The sequence below is a fragment of the Aquarana catesbeiana genome, linkage group LG13 (assembly GCF_042186555.1).
Source record: "Aquarana catesbeiana isolate 2022-GZ linkage group LG13, ASM4218655v1, whole genome shotgun sequence".
NCBI lineage: Eukaryota > Metazoa > Chordata > Amphibia > Anura > Ranidae > Aquarana > Aquarana catesbeiana.
In genome coordinates this window covers 49,983,072-50,001,695 of record NC_133336.1, presented here as the reverse complement: position 1 = coordinate 50,001,695, position 18,624 = coordinate 49,983,072, and the positions used below count along the sequence as shown (strand labels likewise).

General features: G+C 42.8%; 1 long non-coding RNA gene across 1 annotated transcript in view; it reads right to left on the bottom strand.

Annotated features, from left to right (window-relative positions):
• Nucleotides 1-598: 598 nt before the first annotated feature.
• LOC141117102 (uncharacterized) overlaps nucleotides 599-18,624 on the bottom strand; it is a 59,565-nt gene continuing 41,539 nt past the window's right edge. The window contains exon 3 of the long non-coding RNA XR_012237103.1: nucleotides 599-713. This is a non-coding gene — a long non-coding RNA (uncharacterized lncRNA). The remainder of the gene's footprint in view (nucleotides 714-18,624) is intronic.

The following is an 18,624-nucleotide window of genomic DNA, read 5'->3' as shown; positions in this document are numbered from 1 at the left end:
GGTGGGGGCCATGAAACATGTCAGTTTCACACAGCTGTTCCAGAATTCTATACCGTTATACGAAAGATATAATGAAGAAATTTAAAGCTGCCTTGCCTTGGTACCTGCACTAGTACAGATAAACAGGACAGCACCTAAAAAATTATATTTGTATTTTAAAGTATATCGAAAGCCAATTTTTTTTTTTTTTTTTTGGGGGGGGGGGGGGTTTGCACAGAGTGGGGAATGGTTAAAATGCCTGCAGTTTTCTTTTCTTTTTTGTCCCTCTGGGGAGAATTACCTTCCTGTCTCAAAAGAACAATAAAAAATTAGATGAAATCTTTCCGAAGTATAGGGGAACTGGGTAATTCCCCTCTTGGGGGTCCATTACATTAGCTGGGATACAGAATGCAAAAAATAGAGGCTCCAAATCTGGTCCTACCCATTCAGGACAAAGTAAGAGGTACATATTAGAGCACAAAGGGTACTGAAACATATTCATGCCACCCTGTTCGCCCGCTGGAGCTCCCCCACAGAGTCTCTGTGTAAATTCTGCCCCGACACTAGGGCAGAACTTAGGTGTGTGACAGCCCTTAAAGCTGAGAAGAGAACAATATCCTTACCGGAAAGTACCAGGTTGTTCACAAGCTTTATTGGGTACACAGAACGAGAGGAGAGAGTGGGCAGCGAGTTTGTGATTCTTATCCACTTTGCTCTTAAAGAGGAGTTCCGGTCTGTAAAATAAATTAAAAGTCAGCAGCTAATTTCCTACTGTGCATGCACAAGTCGCGCTGCCCTTTATGAATGGTCCCGCCATCTTCTGGGACCTCTGTGTCCCAGAAGGCAGCGGGGGGAGGGAGAGGATGAGGAGCTGGAAATGTGGTAGATTGATGTGTGGCGATCTTACCTAGAAGTGGGAGCAGGTAACTGTCAAAACCAGGTACCCGCTCCCCTCCCCCCCCCCAAAAAAGTGCCAAATGTGGCAGTGGAGGCGGTGGGGAGGGTCAGCTTTCCCTTTTGGGTGGAGCCCCGCTTTAAGTACCTTTTCACTGAATGGACAAAATTAAAGTTCTCTTTGGGGACCATTATCATTTTATAATGAACAGCAACTTGACATTTAGCAACACAATTTTGATTCCACTACAGATTTTATCTATTAACACACAGAATACATTTTGTTGTTACATTTGCAGTGAGGCACAAAATTATTTTGTCCTCTTCCACTCCTACATGGCCTACCCACCAACAACCCACTCCAACATGGCCTGCCCACCAACAATCCATTTCTGTATAGCTTGCCTAACAACAATCCACTCCTAAATGGCCTGTCCACCAACAACTCACTCCTACATGGCATGCCCACCGAGAATCCATTTCTGTATGACCTGCCCACCAACAATCTAGTCTTATGTGGCCTGTCCACCAACAATCCACTCCTACATGGCCTGTCCTCCAACAATCCACTCCAACATGGCCTGTCCACCAAAAATCCACTCCTACATGGCCTGTACACCAACAACCCAATCCTATATAGTCTCTCCACCATCAACCCACCCCTTCCTAGCTCGCCCACCAACAACCCTCTTCTACGTGGTCTGCCCACAAACAATCCTCTTCTACATGGTCTGTCTACTAACAATTCACTCCTAAATGGCCATCCCACCAACAATCCACTCCTACATGGGCTGCCCACCAGAAACCTACTCCTACATGGTCTGCCGATCAACAACCTTTTTCTACATGCACAAGAAAAGAGAGAAAAAGCTGACCTGACAAATTTTGCTTGTTGAAGCAAGAATACATGCACAGCTCAGGAGCCCATTCAGTGCTAAGTGAGTGGTATTACCAGTCGCTGCAAGGTGAGGGCTGAGTGTTCATGAAAAAGAAACATTTGTATTGAGCATGCATATTTTGTTAATTGCTGGAGGAAATAAGAATTGCAGCCTGAGCATACTTATTTTTTTTTTTACCATATTGGTTACCATTCAATTAAAAACAAAACGTCTGGAGTTGGGCTTTCATGCAGTTCTTGCCTAATTTATAATTTCTATAACTTCTTTTCCAATCGTGTAGTCCACCTTTTCACCATCTCATATGGATTTATTGTTTTCTGTAAAATACCTGTCTGTATTCTGCTTCCACAGTCTGATCACCCACCACCAACACTCCCGTAACGCGGTGATTTCCATCCTTCACCTGCCTCTTCAATATACAATTTGACGATAATTCAATCTTGTACAAGCAAAAGTGGACCTTTAATACTTATACGATGCATAAAGAAAAGCCATTATATAATAGTTAATAGTTCCTTTGACCTTACATTACAGAAGGTGAGGCAATTTCTGGCAATCGTGATCTCATTGTAGCCTTAATGACCTCATCTAATTATTGTTAACTGAGAGATTGTCTAGTGCTTAATGTGAGTCACCCAATAAGCACCAACGTCCTAATGAACTCATCACAGTGTGCTGGTCTTTAACCAGAAACAGAGAATCATTTGGAAAATTAGAAAAAAACGCATTAAGGAGAGGAAGCCAGATTCATTTTACTTCTATGCCTCTGACATGAGAAGATAATGATATTGTGTTAGAAAAATCTCCATTGATGACTGAAGAGCAAGGTTCAGAGAGGTTAGACTAACAGGATATTTTTTACTAAAGGGCAGTGATGGTCCTTCTGAGAGTCTTGACCTCTTGTGAAGAATGATCGGGTTATTACTACACCCATATACATCATATTCAATTCTCAGGGACTTACTGAGCTTGCAGGACATAATACAAACATTTTTATTCTTTTGCATTGTTAAAAGAGAGCCATAACTTATATGTAGCAAGGTCCCAGGCCTCCTTTAGTCCAATGAGAACCTCCAGAGTCAAGAGCTGCTGACATCCTTCCATATAGAGTGGGTTGTAATGCATAGTGGGTTTAGTGTAAGGTAGATTCATGGGCGCCAGACACTTCTTTAATGCAAAGAGATTTTATTTCTCTTGAACAGAACCGTGGGAGAGGGGGTTTAGTGCCAGGACACCCTTTAGTAGTTGCTAATGTTGATGTTGCTAATGTTAATTGGCAGACTCCGAGACTTCTACAGGTAGACAGCCATGCAGGGAAAGGCATACAGCCATGCAGGGAAAGGCATCCAGCAAGACACCACATTTGCATGTGTAGGAATTCTGTCTCCTATGGCAATAGTCTTAGAACAGTTCCTAACACAAATTGTAACAAACTCCTTCACTCTCCCTACAATCACTTCATGTAGGTTCTCAACCCACTGAGCTCCCAGTCTCTCTCACTAGACTTGCATATTCACTGCCACCGAGTCCCTTGAGCTTCTTCACTTATCCTCCTCAAGCATCACCCCCGCTTCTCTGCTGGGTCCCTAGCCTGGCACTCCAGATACTTCTCAAGCTTCACCCCACTGGCCTGCTCGGTCCCTGGCTTGACACACAAGGCTGCTCTGCGAGCGTCACCTCAGCTGGCTGGGTCCCTGGCTTGACACCTGCTGAAGTTTCCCAATTTTTCGCCATCCCCGGTTGGTGAGAATACTGCTCCAGTACTTGCTTCAGCTACTCACTGTGGTCCCTGGTAATAGGGTGATTGGTCCCTTAGTGGCGACAGCTTCCCCTTTACCTCTGACCATGACAGGTTCTCCGGCAAGCAGAACTGTCACTTCTGGTTGGACTGCAAGCTGCAGTCCCAACCCTACGCTGCTCTCTTGCTTTTGGATATGCCCTCAGACAGCCTAGCAGCCAGATGTGCATGAGATAGGCCCAAACTCCAGCCTAGCAGCCTGGGCAATACAACACACGTCCACCCAGACAGCCATCCAGGTGGCACAGAACACCGATCACCTGACTCCACCCAAATATACAGGTTCTCCCAGCAGGCCAAGAAATTTAAGAAAACCCCTGCCCATTGGCTGAGATACCCCATATACTCCTAGTCCGTCCTTGCTTTGCCCTTGTCTTATCTACTGTCCCCAGGTACCCGGCCACCTAGCAGCAGAAGAGAGAAGTGCAGCAATTCTAGACTTAGGGTGGAATCAATTGATCCCTAACAATGAGCCAAGGTAACTACACCTGACAGGTAAATTTATGAGCGACCCTGCCTAAACCTCAGGGTGCTACATCTATATATACCTATAAATATGTGTTTGTGCATAGGACATGGAAACAAGACAAGGCAAGACAAGAAACAAGAGATTCAAGTATGCAGAAAAATGGCAGCAGCTACTCTATACTGGTGAGTCAAATTTTTAAACATTTGGCTGAAGCAGGAGGTAGTTTGTTTGTGAAGGGCTGGAGAGAGGTACAATAATAAGTGTCTGCAGGCAACAGTGATGCATGGTGGAGGTTGCTTACAAGTTTGTGCCTGAATTTCTGCAAATAGAGTTGGAGATTTGATCAGGATCAATGGTGTCCTAATGCTGAGAAATGCAGGAAGGTACTTATCCATCATGCCATTCCATCAGGGAGGTGTGTGGTTGGCCCCAAATTTTTTTGGCAGCAGGACAATGACCCCGAACATACAGCCAATGTCATGAAGAGCTATCTTCAGCGTTAAGAATAACAAAAAGTTCTGGTAGTGATGGTTTGGCCCCCACAGACACCTGATCTCAACATCATTGGGTCTGTCTGGGATTACATGAAGAGACAGGATTTGAGGCAGCCTACATCCATAGAAGATCTGTGGTTAGTTTTCCAAGATGTTTGGAACAACCCACCTGCCGAGTTCCTATAAATACTGCGTGCAAGTATACCTAGAAAAATTGAAGAATTGATGATTTGATTTAGGTCTGGAATTTGACTGGGCCATTCTAACAACTAAATATGCTTTGATCTAAACCATTCCATTGTAGCTCTGGCTGCATGTTTAGGGTCGTTGTCCTGCTGGAAGGTGAACCTCTGCCACAGTCTCAAGTCTTTTGCAGACTCACACAGGTTTTCTTCAAAGATTAACAAAATGTTACCCCAGCTCCACTGCCAATATGAAAGTCCACGAGCTGTGATCCGGTGCTCTAGCCAGGATGTTCAGGCCCCAAATACAATACTTGAATCAAAAATGGCTGGCAACTCGGATGCTCTTGAATAAAAGTCCTTTATTGGTTACATGGGTACACGGGTACAGGCTATACGTTGACGCGTTTCAGCTAAGAAGCCTTCATCAAAGTATACATGTTTGATTTAAAAACTGATTTTTATAACAAAGTAAGCAGTCCAAATGGGGCGGGTGCAACCTGATCAGAAGCAATCAAAGACAATTAAAAACACATGGAGAGAAGAAAGGAAGAAGCACAGCAGGCTTATGAAGGACATATCATGAACAAATAAAGCTTGTTCAAAGTGGTACAATAAATGAATCAAACAATGCGATTATGTTAGAAAAAGATTTATGTCCATCCTATCATTCAAGCCATACGGTTTTCTAGTATTGAGAGTATGGATCCGCCACACTTCACGTTTAAGCAAAATACGATGAATGTCACCTCCTCTTAGGGTTTTTTTAACCTGTTCAGCACCAAAAAAGGAAAAAGTATCAAGATTACCATGATGAAATTCTCTGAAATGTTTTGACACATTTGAGATATTTTTAGCATTGATATTTGTAGTGTCATTCACATGTTCTGAGATTCTAACTCTCAAAGGGCGTATAGTACACCCAATGTATTGCAGGCTGCAGGCACTACATTGAATAACATAAACCACCGATTTAGAATTGCAGTTAATATACTGTTTGATGGTATATGTTTTCTTAGCAGAAAAGGAAAAAACTGAGGTGCTTTTTTATGACATTGACTGCAGGTATTAAGCCTACACATGTAGGAACCTACAGTGGAGAGCCAGGTCTGTGGTTTGTTTGGCTTCTGAGAGCAAAACAGCCTGGGTGACAGCATGCTACCCATACTGGGGGCCCTTCTACTAGAAAAACGACAACCCCCCTGGATGACACTGTACAGATCCTTGTCAGCATACAGGATGGGAAGATGTTCTTTGAGAATCGCGACAATTTTGTTGTATTCTAAAGAAAATGTAGTGACAAAATGAACTTTATTTCTATTGAAGACACTGCACTGTTTATGTTTATTTGCACTACTATTCTAAATCATCTCCACCCGATCTCTGTGAAACACTATATTTTTACTTCTAGCTATTGTTCGTGTATTGTAACCCCTTTCTTTGAGTTGCTTTTGAATCGCTGTACATTCTTCCAAAAAAACCTTGTCTGTAGAGCAGTTCCTCCTGGCCCTGATGAATTCACCAGTGGGTAAAAACTTAATGGTTCGACCAGTAAAAGGGAATTCCCTGCACAGGGCTTCCTAAAAGTTCTGGAAGTCACTGTGTTGCTATCTAAATACCCCATCAAGGTCAAATCCAAAAAGTCTATTTGGGTTGGGTGGTGCACACAGGTGAACTCCAAATTTAGAGAGTTAGTTCACCCGATCCATGCCATACTACAATCAGGTCATTAATGAAACGACCATACCAGGCAATATAGGTTTTAAATGAATTACCGTGGGCAAAGAAAGTAGATTATTCCCATCAGCCCATGTAGAGATTCGCTAAACAGTGGGAAAATTTTGCCCCCATAGATGCACCTCGACTCTGAATGTAGTATCGTTCATCAAACCTGAAAAAAGAAGTTGTGTGTTAGAAGGAATTCTACTGCTCTACAAATGAACTCACGTACATTAGGACTGTAAATACTGTAACATGAAAGATGGTGTTTGATGGCTGTCAGTGCTAGGGAGTGAGCAATGCAGGAATACAAAGATCTAACATCTATAGTGATCCAGATACATTCTGTACACCAAAAAATTTCCTGCATGTGGGCTAACAAATGTCTAGTATCCTTTATAGACCCAGGTTTCTTCAAAGATTGCCTTGTATTTGGCTCCATCCATCTTCCCATCAACTCTGACCAGGTTCCCTGTCCCTGCTGAATAAAAGAATCCCCAAAACATGATGCTGCCACCACCAAGTTTCACAGTGGGGATGGTGTGTTCAGGGTGATGTGCAGTGTTAGTTTTCTGCCACACATAGCGTTTTGCTTTTAGGCCAAAAAGTTTAATTTTGGTCTCATCTGACCAGAGAACCTTCTTCCACATGTTTGCTGTGTCCCCCACATGGCTTCTCACAAACTGCAAACAGGACTTCTTATGGCTTTCTTTCAACAATGGCTTTCTTCTTGCCTCTCTTCTATAAAGGCCAAATTTGTGGAGTGCACGACTAATAGTTGCCCTGTGTACAGATTCTCCCACCTGAGCTGTGGATCTCTGCAGCTCCTCCAGAGTTATCCTGGGCCTCTTGGCTGCTTCTCTGATGAATACTCTCCTTGCCTGGCCTGTCAGTTTAGGTGGATGGCCATGTCTTGGTAGGTTTGCAGTTGTGCCATACTCCTTTCCATTTTCGGATGATGGATTGAACAGTGCTCTGTGAGATGTTCAAAGCATGGGATATTTTTTTATAACTTAACCCTGCTTTAAACTTCTGCACAACTTTATACCTGATCTAACTGGTGTGTTCCTTGGCCTTCATGATGCTGTTTGTTCACTAAGGTTCTCTAACAAACCTCTGAGGGCTTCACAGAACAGCTGTATTTATACTGACATTAAATTACACACAGGTGGACTCTATTTACTAATTAGGTGACTTCTGAAGGCAATTGGTTCCATTTGATTTTAGACGCCACACCATTTATCATTTTTCCTTCCACTTCACAATTATGTGTTTAGACTTTTTACATAAAATCCCAATAAAATACATTTACATTTTTGGTTGTAAAATGGCAAAATGTGGAAAATTTCAAGTGGTGGGAATACTTTTTCATGGCACTGTATATTCACAAAATACAGCAACACAGGCCTGTATCCTGGCTAACATCCCCTAAGCCCTGGCCTCTGTGCTAGATTTTGAGTCTCCTGGCTTGTCCAACTCTTTAGCCTCATAAACACGATCAGATTGTTGGCCAACAGAGCTTCAGACTTTTGTCAAAAGGGTGTGTGCCTGGATCTTGTCTTGCATACTAACAGCACACAATTGTCGGCCAACAAACACGAACGTAGTGACGTACTACGTGGAATTTCAGCTCTTGAGTGCCACCCTTTGGGCACCTTCTGCTAATGTCGTGTTTGGTGATTCCGAGCATGCGTGTTTGCACTTTGGACTTTTGGGTGACGGACTTGTGTACAGACGATATGAAAATCTGACAACAGACCGTTGCCTGCCGAAAGTTTACTAGCCTGCCATCCAACATTTGTTGGCCGAAAATTGGACAAAAATTGTCTGAAGAAGCGTACTAACGGTCGGATTTTAGGCCAACCGTCTGTCATCACACAATCCCCTGCCAACAATCAGATCCTGTGTACGAGGCTTTAGACTAAAGCTGGCCATAGATGGATCAGTAGGGACCAGCCAAATTTTGAGCTGCAGCTGCTGATCGGTGTATTCTGACAGCAGAGAGTCCCACTGTTAGAATACAGTGTTCTGGGAGGGGGGCGATTCCTCTATCCACCTAACTTGTGTGGATAGAAAATATTACCCTTCGGGACAGTCCTGTGATGGACCTTCACAAATCAAGCACCAAAGCAGTTGACTGGACTAAAGGAGCTGTCAATGGAGGAGGCACTTAGTTAAATATATGAAATAGACTGATAAAGTATTTCTGAACTCATGCCCCAAAATGTTTTATATAAATATGTTCATTAATAGCAAAAAAGTATATAAATTCTCTGTTGGACCAAATGTCTTTGCACTTCCTAATATTACCTTATAAAGGTAGTGGTGGTATCATAGCCTGTACAGAGATTGGAGCAGTGGGAGGGACCCAGCAGCTCCCCCCACTACAGGCTGCCTGCAGACCCTGGTGCTACACCCATGGATAGTGGCTTCTCCAGCATTCAGCAATTTGGCAGTGTAAGGCCCCTTTCACATGGGTGGACCAATCAGGTCTGCCTGTCAGTTTTTTAGGCGGACCCTCCACTGCCCTCTATGGAGTGGCGCATGTAAATGGACAGGTGTCCGTTGATACCTGCCAACATCCAAACCGATCCTATCCACTAAAAATAGACAGATAGGAGATCTGTTCCTCATCTGTCTGGTGGATCGGATGACAGTTGGATGTAAACGAACAGGCAGTCTGTTTACATCTGACTGCCCATAGAGGAAAGTGGGCTGCATCTGTGTCCGCTCTGCATAGGTGGAGTGGACACAGACCTATCATCCACCTGCTCAGCAGGGATCAGTGGAGAGATCCCATGTTGAGCAGGCAGATCTGCTGGCGAAGTCCGCCTGCCCGTGTGAAAGAGATAATGCAAACAGGGCAGCTGATACAATAGACAGGGGGGATTAGGCAGGAAAGTGGGGAAATCCTAGGCCATATCTGTTGAGTCAGTTGTCTGAAAAAAAGAAAGAAATGGGCAAAGAAATGGGCAATGTAGAGGACTATAGATGCAATGGTTGGCCAAGGACACAATGCAGCAGATGAAAGGCAATCACCCTTACTTCCCTTCCAGATGATGTCCAGCAGTGCCATCAGCACAAAACTGTCAAAAACTAGTGGGACCCAGATAACCCATCTACTGTGCGGAGCAGTCTGGAGAAGTTGTGTTCATGGAAGAACTGCAGTCAAAAAAGCCATACATCTGACATGGAAGCAAGGCTAAGCAACTCAACTATGCATAAATACATAGGAGCTGGGTGCAGAAGAATGACAGCATGGGCTCTGGGCTGATAAGTTAAAATTTGAAATATGTGTTTGCCGAAGGGCTAGAAAGCAATACAATAATGAGTATCTGCAGGCAACAGTGAAGCATGGTGGAGGTTCCTTGCACGTTTGGGACTACTTTTCTGAAAATGGAGTTACAGATTTAGTCAGTATCAATGGTATCCTCAATGCTGAGAAATACAGGCAGGTAGTTATCCATTATATATAGATTTCAGAGGCGCTGAGAGTCTCTATTTCTTCATATAATAAAATACATAAAAGTAAGTAAAAATCACCAATTGAAGTGCTCCAGCCAATCCCCTTTATGTGTCGAACTCACCAGAGGGATTTGCCTCACACGAATGTTCGACAAATATTGCTTGGGTGTATTTCAATCCCAATGTTTCACCTGGCTGCTGGAAGGTCTGAGTATTACCAACACTTCACCTTCGTATATTCCTCAAATATAAAAATGCTCCCATATCTATATATAATTTTAAGATTTCTCAGTGTATTAGATTAAAAAAGAGGCTGCAGGATTGTGTGTTAGCACATAGTTACACTGTTAATTATGTAGCCATTGACACGTTTTTTGTGTTTACAGTGCAATGATATAAGAGATTTAGGTACTTATCCATCATGCCATACCATCAGGGAAACGTGTGATTGGCCCCAAAATTATTTTACAGCAGAACAGTAACCACAAATGTACAGCCAATGTCAACTATCTTCAGCATCAAGAAGAACAAGGAGTCCTGAAAGTGATGGTTTGGCCCCCCACAGAGTCCTGATCTCAGCATCATCTGAGATCAGAGTCTGTTTGGGATTATATGAAGATACAGAAGGATTTGAGGCAGCCTACAGCCACAGAAGATCCGTGGTTAGTTCTCCAAGATGTTTGGAACAACCTACCTGCTGAGTTCCTTCAAAACCTGTGTGCAAGTGTACATAATAGAAATTGATTTGGATTTCTCTTTGGTTCATCTGCTTTCCATTTATAAACTATGAACACCTATATTTATGAAAGCATTCTTTCACACCTGCCTATACCTTTTGCACAGTAGTGCATATACCCAGAAGCTATGGGCAACAACAGTGATCTATTATTGTTTGAATCAAACAAAGTAGAAAATATATCTGTTCTGTATTAAAATGGCTGCTGGCACAAATAAGTATTATATCTAACTTATAATCGTACATCAGAAAAAGTAGTATAGCGCCCAAAAAAATATTTTAAGTGACAGAATGTAAAATAAAAAAATAGTGACAGGCTAAAAAAAAATTTTAAAGACAAGTGCAAAACCATATATGATATAAACCACTCAGTGATAGAAAGGAGATATATTCATAGATGTTTTTTACTTTGTACTATGTTTTTTTTAACGCCACAACGATTTTATAAAACTACTACACTATGAAGACTTTATTTGGCTCTTGGTGAGCTTCATTTGTCCTAGCTGCATCTTAATGAGAAGTCTGGCTGGACAACTGGATGTCGGATTTTCACTAAATGCGTGCTTGCTGCTGTTACGGCAGCCATCCTTTCCGGTGAGTGTCCATTTCACAGGGGTGCGATGGAAGGTTTTGGAGCACTTCATTGGACTACCATACTTCGCCTTCACTGGGTAGTTGCACATTATCACACTGCACTCTTTTTATTTCAACTTTCTTCAATCACTTTGGTTTGTTATGGGACTCTCATCTATGAATATATCTTCTTTCTATCACTGAGTGGTTTATATCATATATGGTTTTGCACTTGCCTTTTATTTTTTTTATTTAGTCTGTCACAATTTTTTTATAGTATATTCTGTCACCTAAAAAAAAAAAATATATATATATATATATATATATATATATATATATATATATATATATTTTTTTTTTTTTTTTTTTACTGTAAATAATCTCTGGAACATTAGGTGGCACACCCAGAGTACAGGGCAGCATATCCAGGGCCGGCCCTACCATGGGTCCCAGTGGGTCCATTGTACACTGACCACTACAATACCTAATTCCTACACTGTCCACTACACTGACCATTACACTACACTGACCTACCTGACCACTACACTACATTGTCCACTACACTGTTCATTACACTGACCACTACACTGTCCACTACACTACACTGACCACTACACTATACTGCCCACTACACTGTCCACTACACTACACTGACCACTGCACTACACTGACCACTACACTATACATTACACTGACCACTACACTACACTGTCCACTGCACTACACTGACCACTACACTATACAATACACTGACCACTACACTACACTGTCCACTGCACTACACTGACCACTACACTATACATTACACTGACCACTACACTACACTGTCCATTACACTGACCACTGCACTGTCCACTACACTACACTGACCACTACACTATACTACACTGTCCATTACACTGACCACTACACTACACTGTCCACTACACTGACCACTACACTGTCCATTACACTGCACACCACACTGACCACTACACTACACTGACCACTACACTGTCCATTACACTGCCCATTACACTGTCCACTACACTACAGTATTCCTACAGTATTCCTACTGACCAATACTGACTCTAACTGCTTGTCTAATCTCTCTAATCTCTTTCTCTCTGGCTGGCTGCTCCCTCTCCCCAGACTGTATCCAGGACCCCCGGGGCCAGCAACATGACCCGACTCTCACGGCAGAGTCTCACCAGCAGCTTGTGTCTTCCATCAGCCTGGAGGAAGTGAAGCCAGCACATTGGTCCAGAGGAGAGGGGGGAGCCTGGATGAGGTGAAGACAGCACATCGGTCCGGAGGAGAGGGGGAGCCTGGATGAGGTGAAGACAGCACATCGGTCCGGAGCCTAGGCAGAGGCGGGACTCCAGGCGCAATAGCAATCGCAGATAGGCCAGCTCTGCTGTGATCGCAGATAGGCCAGCCCCGCCGTGATCGTGGATAGGCCAACCCCGCCATGGCTGCCGCACATGACCCCATTCGCCGAATCACAGGGTGCCAGCCGCAGCGACACGGGAAGTAAACATTAGGGGGATGAAGCCGGCAGTGACACACACTGGCTGGCATGGGATTTTGCCCCCCTAAATGTTGCGCCCGGGGCCACGGCCCTCTCTGCACCCCCCCACGCTACTCCACTGATGGTATGTCATATCATTTTACATATAGACAAGGTGCTTTTCCATTTAAATCTGACTTCCTGATAAATTTAATTTTAATTATGATATAAAATAATGGATGTGGGGGCCTTTTGGTGGGTGTAATTTTTTTTGGGGGGGTGGAGGCAGCATCTTATTCTTGGACCCAGGCAGCACAATGTCTTGGGCCAGCCCTGAGCATACCCCTACACTATGTTATAGAAAACATCTAGAAACTGTTCCCAAGCAGTACCCGAACATCTTATGGAGTTACTTCAAAAACCTAATGCCCCGTACACGGTCGGATTTTCCGATGGAAAATGTCCGATCGGAGCGTGTTGTCGGAAATTCCGACCGTGTGTGGGCTCCATCGGACATTTTCCATCGGATTTTCCGACACACAAAGTTTGAGAGCAGGATATAAAATTTTCCGACAACAAAATCCGTTGTCGGAAAAGAGATGAAAGCTATTGGCCACTGCTCCGTTTATGGTCCCGATGTACGTGTTTTACGTCATCGTGTTCAGAACGATCGGATTTTCCGACAAATTTGTGTGACCGTGTGTATGCAAGACAAGTTTGAGCCAACATCCGTCGGAAAAAATCCTAGGATTTTCTTGTCGGAATGTCCGAACAAAGTCCGACCGTGTGTACGGGGCATATAAGGGTGGTCACACCAAGTATTGATTTGATTTAGATGTTTCTTCTGTTCGCTTAATTTGCATTTTGTAAATTGATCAAAAAGAAGCAATTAAAATATATATTTTTGAAAGCATTCTTACTTTTTTTTTCAATCTTTTTATTACAATTTTTTGACACTAACACATATACATCAAACAAGTAAGTGCTTAGAAGTACATCCGTGAGACCACTATGTGGTTTAACATTACATTTTTCTAGGTGTAAGTTGAATGAGATAAAACAAGACGTCAGGAATTACTGGGTACGCCTCTTGGTCCCCTGCAACGGGTAATTCTCACCCGTACACAGTGCCCATTGAAAGCATTCTTACTTTACAGCATTTCTTCACACCTGCCTAAAACTGTCTAAAACTTTTCACAGTACTGTATATATACTCTATATGCACAGTATATACCGTATATATAACAAAGAAAGAAAATATTAATTTACACATTGCTATCCAGGTCCTCATAATCTCTAATGCATTATCACATTATAAAATTCAGTAAAGTCATGGTTAAGAAATCCTTGAACGTATTTTACAGGAAACTTAACATTTTTTTTTAAATGGCTGTAAAAAAATGTTAAACTAAGAACTATATTTTTAGCTATATTGCTAGCAATGCCACCTGCCAGTGTGAGCTGGTATTGAAACTTGCCCTTCTGTTTTATGATATTCTAGGATCCCAATACATTAAACAGCAGAAAACAAACGCTGTACACATACTGACTTGTTATAATGCTTGGGGGCTCCATATTAATCTTATTGTCTTTATTTTCAGAAGGGCATCTGTGTGGATTCGGGAGTTGGCATAAACTTCTGCAGCTGCTCCTTGGTGTTGAAAATTGGCTAATCAATTGCAACATTACACGTATTGGTTGAAACTCCCCCTAGCCAAACCTCCTCTCCTGCCCCCCCTGAATCTTACAAACCTAAACACCCTCCATACCTCTTCTGACCCCTCTCTTTTTAACCCCCCCCCCCAACTTTTTTTTCTCATTATATTTCTTATGTTTCTCTAACTATGGTTCCATCATATGCCACTACCATCTTAAATGAATATCTAATCAATATCTAATGTTTATGTGTGCACATGTTATTTGATTATGTAACCTTTATACTACTTTGTGTGAAAATGTTCCAATAAAAGACTGAAGAAACACTAATACATATCCAGTTATAATTTTGGCCAACATAACTATGCTAAGCAATGGTTGGCAACAAGTAGAGACAAGCAAATTATGGAAAACCTGTTTTGCTAATATACCCCCCACCTCCAACACTGCCGTTCCCACCCAACCTCCACATTGTCTTTATTTCCCCCTATTCCATTCCCTTCATTTCTGGTGGACGGCCCATCTACCCAAAATAATACAGTTTCCTTTTGACTTAATGGATGTCGTACTTCTTATGCATATAATACCACATTTCTATATTTGTTTTTACCTATTTTGCTCTACTTTCTTGAGGGAACCATTATACACTGTTTATCAGCTTATGTCCAGAAATACACATAGATGTGTCAGGGTAAGGCTCAGCCCTTCCTTCTCTGAGCTGGCCGCTCAGCTGTCGGCTAATTGCCAGCTCTCATCTCTCTCCAAAGTTAACCAGCTGTTGTGGATCTGCTCATCAGTCCCGCCTACTTAAAGATCTCCAGCACACTTCATTACTGCCTTCGCCTTGGTCACATCACAAGAAACCATCTCCTGCGTTCCTGTTTAAAGACTGGCTTTGCTGACATCCCTTCTGGCTCCTTATCCTGCTTGCTGTTCCTCTACTTGGCTCCCTGACTTCTGGTCTGGCTGATTACCCAATCTGGTTACTGAACTCTGGCTTGACTGATTACCCGATCTGGTTACTGAACTCTGGCTTGGCTGACTACCCGATCCGGTTACTGGACTCTGGCTATGCTTTGACTACGCTTACTCTATTTACCTTTTTATTTTTATTAATAAACAAGTGTGATTTTACTGTACTTCTGGCTAGGTCTGGTGCATGGTTTCTGACAAGATGTAACCTTGCCTTGTTCTTTTCTTCAATAATGCCTTCAAACAAAAATACGTTTTACAATTGATTTAGTTGCTTAGCCTGACGTAACAGCTGGGAAAAAATTGTCCACAGCAACACTAATGCCGCGTACACACGGTCGGACTTTTCGTCTACAAAAGTCCAACGGACGCTGACGGACTAAAGCTGGCTGGTAATCCGATCGTGTGTGGGCTTCTCCGGACTTTCAACTGACTTTTTTAGCCTCAAATCCGACGGACTTTAGATTTGAAACATGCTTCAAATCTTTACGTCGTAACTACGACGGACCCCGAAGTCCGCTCGTCTGTATGCTAGTCCGACGGACAAAAAAACGACGCATGCTCATAAGCAAAAACGAAACGGAAGCACTCGGTCTAGTAAAACTAGTGTTCGTATTGTAGGTAGCACATTCCTCACGCTGCAAAATCTGTGATCGTTGAATGCAGCGCATTTAATGTCTTCTTTACGAATGCTATAAAGAATGAAGATGTTTTGCTGTTCATATTCAAACAGAGTTCTCCCAAACAGATTTCTGGATTCTTTTTCTCTTTGATCTCATGAATGACATGGTATGCTTTTTCAAAACAATGTTTCCATACTAATAATACTTTTTAAACTTTTTTTTTTTTTGGTGGAGTCATTTTTTCTTGTAATTTTTATCCAGATATTTATTTTATGATTGTTGTGGAACTTTTTTTCTGTTTATCTCTAAATTTTTTTGTAAAGTTACCACAGGGAACCCATTTTTATATATATTTTTTAAATTTTTTTTAATGTTTGTAAAGTTACCACAAAGAACCCTTTATAATTTTTGTTTTTATAGTGATTTGTTATTTTTTTTATATAAAGTTAACCCAAAGAACCGTTTTTGGTTATGTTTCTTTTTTTTTTTAAATACTTACCACTCGAACATTATTAACATTATTTTAATCTATTTTTGTTGTGTTTTTGCAAAATCAATGAGATTGTTGTCCCTTGTTAATTTAAAACATTGTGTCTAAAATCTATCATTTAAAATAAAAAACCTAAACTCAAAAAAGATCCATTTATTTATGGTCTAAATAAAATAAAGAGGAAGTCAACGCTGGAAAAAGTATGTGTACAAGATAATGGGGAACTTGAGGAGTCCATATAAGAGGGAGCACAATCTGGTCCAAGAATCCCAGAGATCAACAGCACCAGCAAATGATATAGATGTCCCCAGACTGTGGTCCTACAACAGCCTGCGTCTTCTGTCAGACCAGACTGAACCCAAGTCATCACTTTCTTCTCTTCCCTGCAGCCTTTCCTCCACGCTGCCCTGCAGCCTTCCCTGCAGCCTTCCCTGTAGCCTTCTTTCGAGGCTGTGGCTCTGGTGTTTCAGTTGTGGCAGGAGGAGGAGGAGGAGGAGGGGGGGCTGCCTCATGTAGTTGGGTGTTTCGTGTTAGCGTGCCCTGCAGCCCCTTCTGGATTGTTTCCCCAAATAGTCGCTCACAAATGAGGCGCTGCTCCCAATCCATTTGAAGAAGCCTGCTGGCTAAGTAGCAGCCATAGGACTCTTCCGCTTCGGGGGGGCTCTTTAAAAAACGGGTGGCCTCTTGCATGAGGCGCAGGGATGCCTCCTGTGTGACCGTCCCCTTCCTGGCCCTTTTTTTGGGAAGGTGGAGGGGAGGCTCCTACTGGGCCCAGCCACCTCACTTGGCCCAGCCACCTCACTTGGCCCAGCCACCTCACTTGGCCCAGCCACCTCACTGGGAGCAGCCACCTCACTGGGAGCAGCCACCTCCTGCCTGACACTGGGCCCAGCCTCCTCCAGGATGATGGTGAATCCGGCCTCCTCCAGGCTGTCCATGGGCCCGGTCTCCTCCTGCCTGCCACTTTCCCCACATTCCTCCTGGATGGACTCATCCTGTGTATAAAAAAAGGACAATAGTTTTAGTATATTTTTTTGGGTTCATCAATGACACACAGTTTGCTTCTCATGACTAGCAAATTCAATGTGAATACATCTCTTTAATAAAAGAGTCTAATCAGACACCCTAATTATTTCAAGCAGGTGCCAAACATATTTAGCCACTACTGTCAATTTATATGTATACACAATTTTGAGGGCAAAATTATTTTAGACAATTATAACATCCAGTTAACATCATTAATATTAGTACAGTAAATATTTGTTAAAATAATTTACCTGACTCCAGATGGTCATATCCGGTTCATCCAGGATGGAAGACCCAGCTTGCTCCTCATCAGCCTCTGCTGGGGTGGAGGGAAGGGTGGAGGGAAGGGTGGAGGGAAGGGTTGAAAGTGATGCCCTGGCTTCAGTCTGGTCATCAAGAAAACGGAGTTGATTGTAGTACCACAGCCTGGGTACATAAACATCATCTGCTGATGCTCCTGATCTCATTGATTCCTGGATCTTCTTATGTTCCCTCTTATACATGTTCCTCAAGACCCCAATTTTCTTGAGCAATGTCTCCATTGTTGCTTCCGGGATGGTCGCCTGGACAAAGGACAGAAGTCTCTCCAGCGTTGACTTCCTCACATGCTTTGCATAATACTGTGGGTGTTTCACCTCCCACAAATTCCTCATCTCTCTATATTTAGAAATAAAAGCAGTAAGGAACTCTGGATCCTTAAATAGGGGATTCATAATGTCTGTATAAAAGATAAAGTCACAAGACAAAAAACACTTATTAGGTTTCTGCTAAACCCTCATCATCTTATCCCTATGTAGGCCTCATCAATCTGTCAAGCCATATAGGCCGCTTGCTACAAAGTCTTGACCAAAAGTATAAATTTTAAATTACCTTCGTTTAGTAGCGTCCCGGTCCACTATCACCTACGCACAGAACGTACGTACGACACGTGCGCAAGGCCCCTCTTTATACACTACGCATGTGTGAAACTCCGCCTGCGTCGCCCGCCCCTGACGTTCGATTTTAACTCATGTTCTCCGCCCCTTAATTCTACGCACAGAACGTACGTACGACACGTGCGCAAGGCCCCTCTTTATACACTACGCATGTGTGAAACTCCGCCTGCGTCGCCCGCCCCTGACGTTCGATTTTAACTCATGTTCTCCGCCCCTTAATTCTAC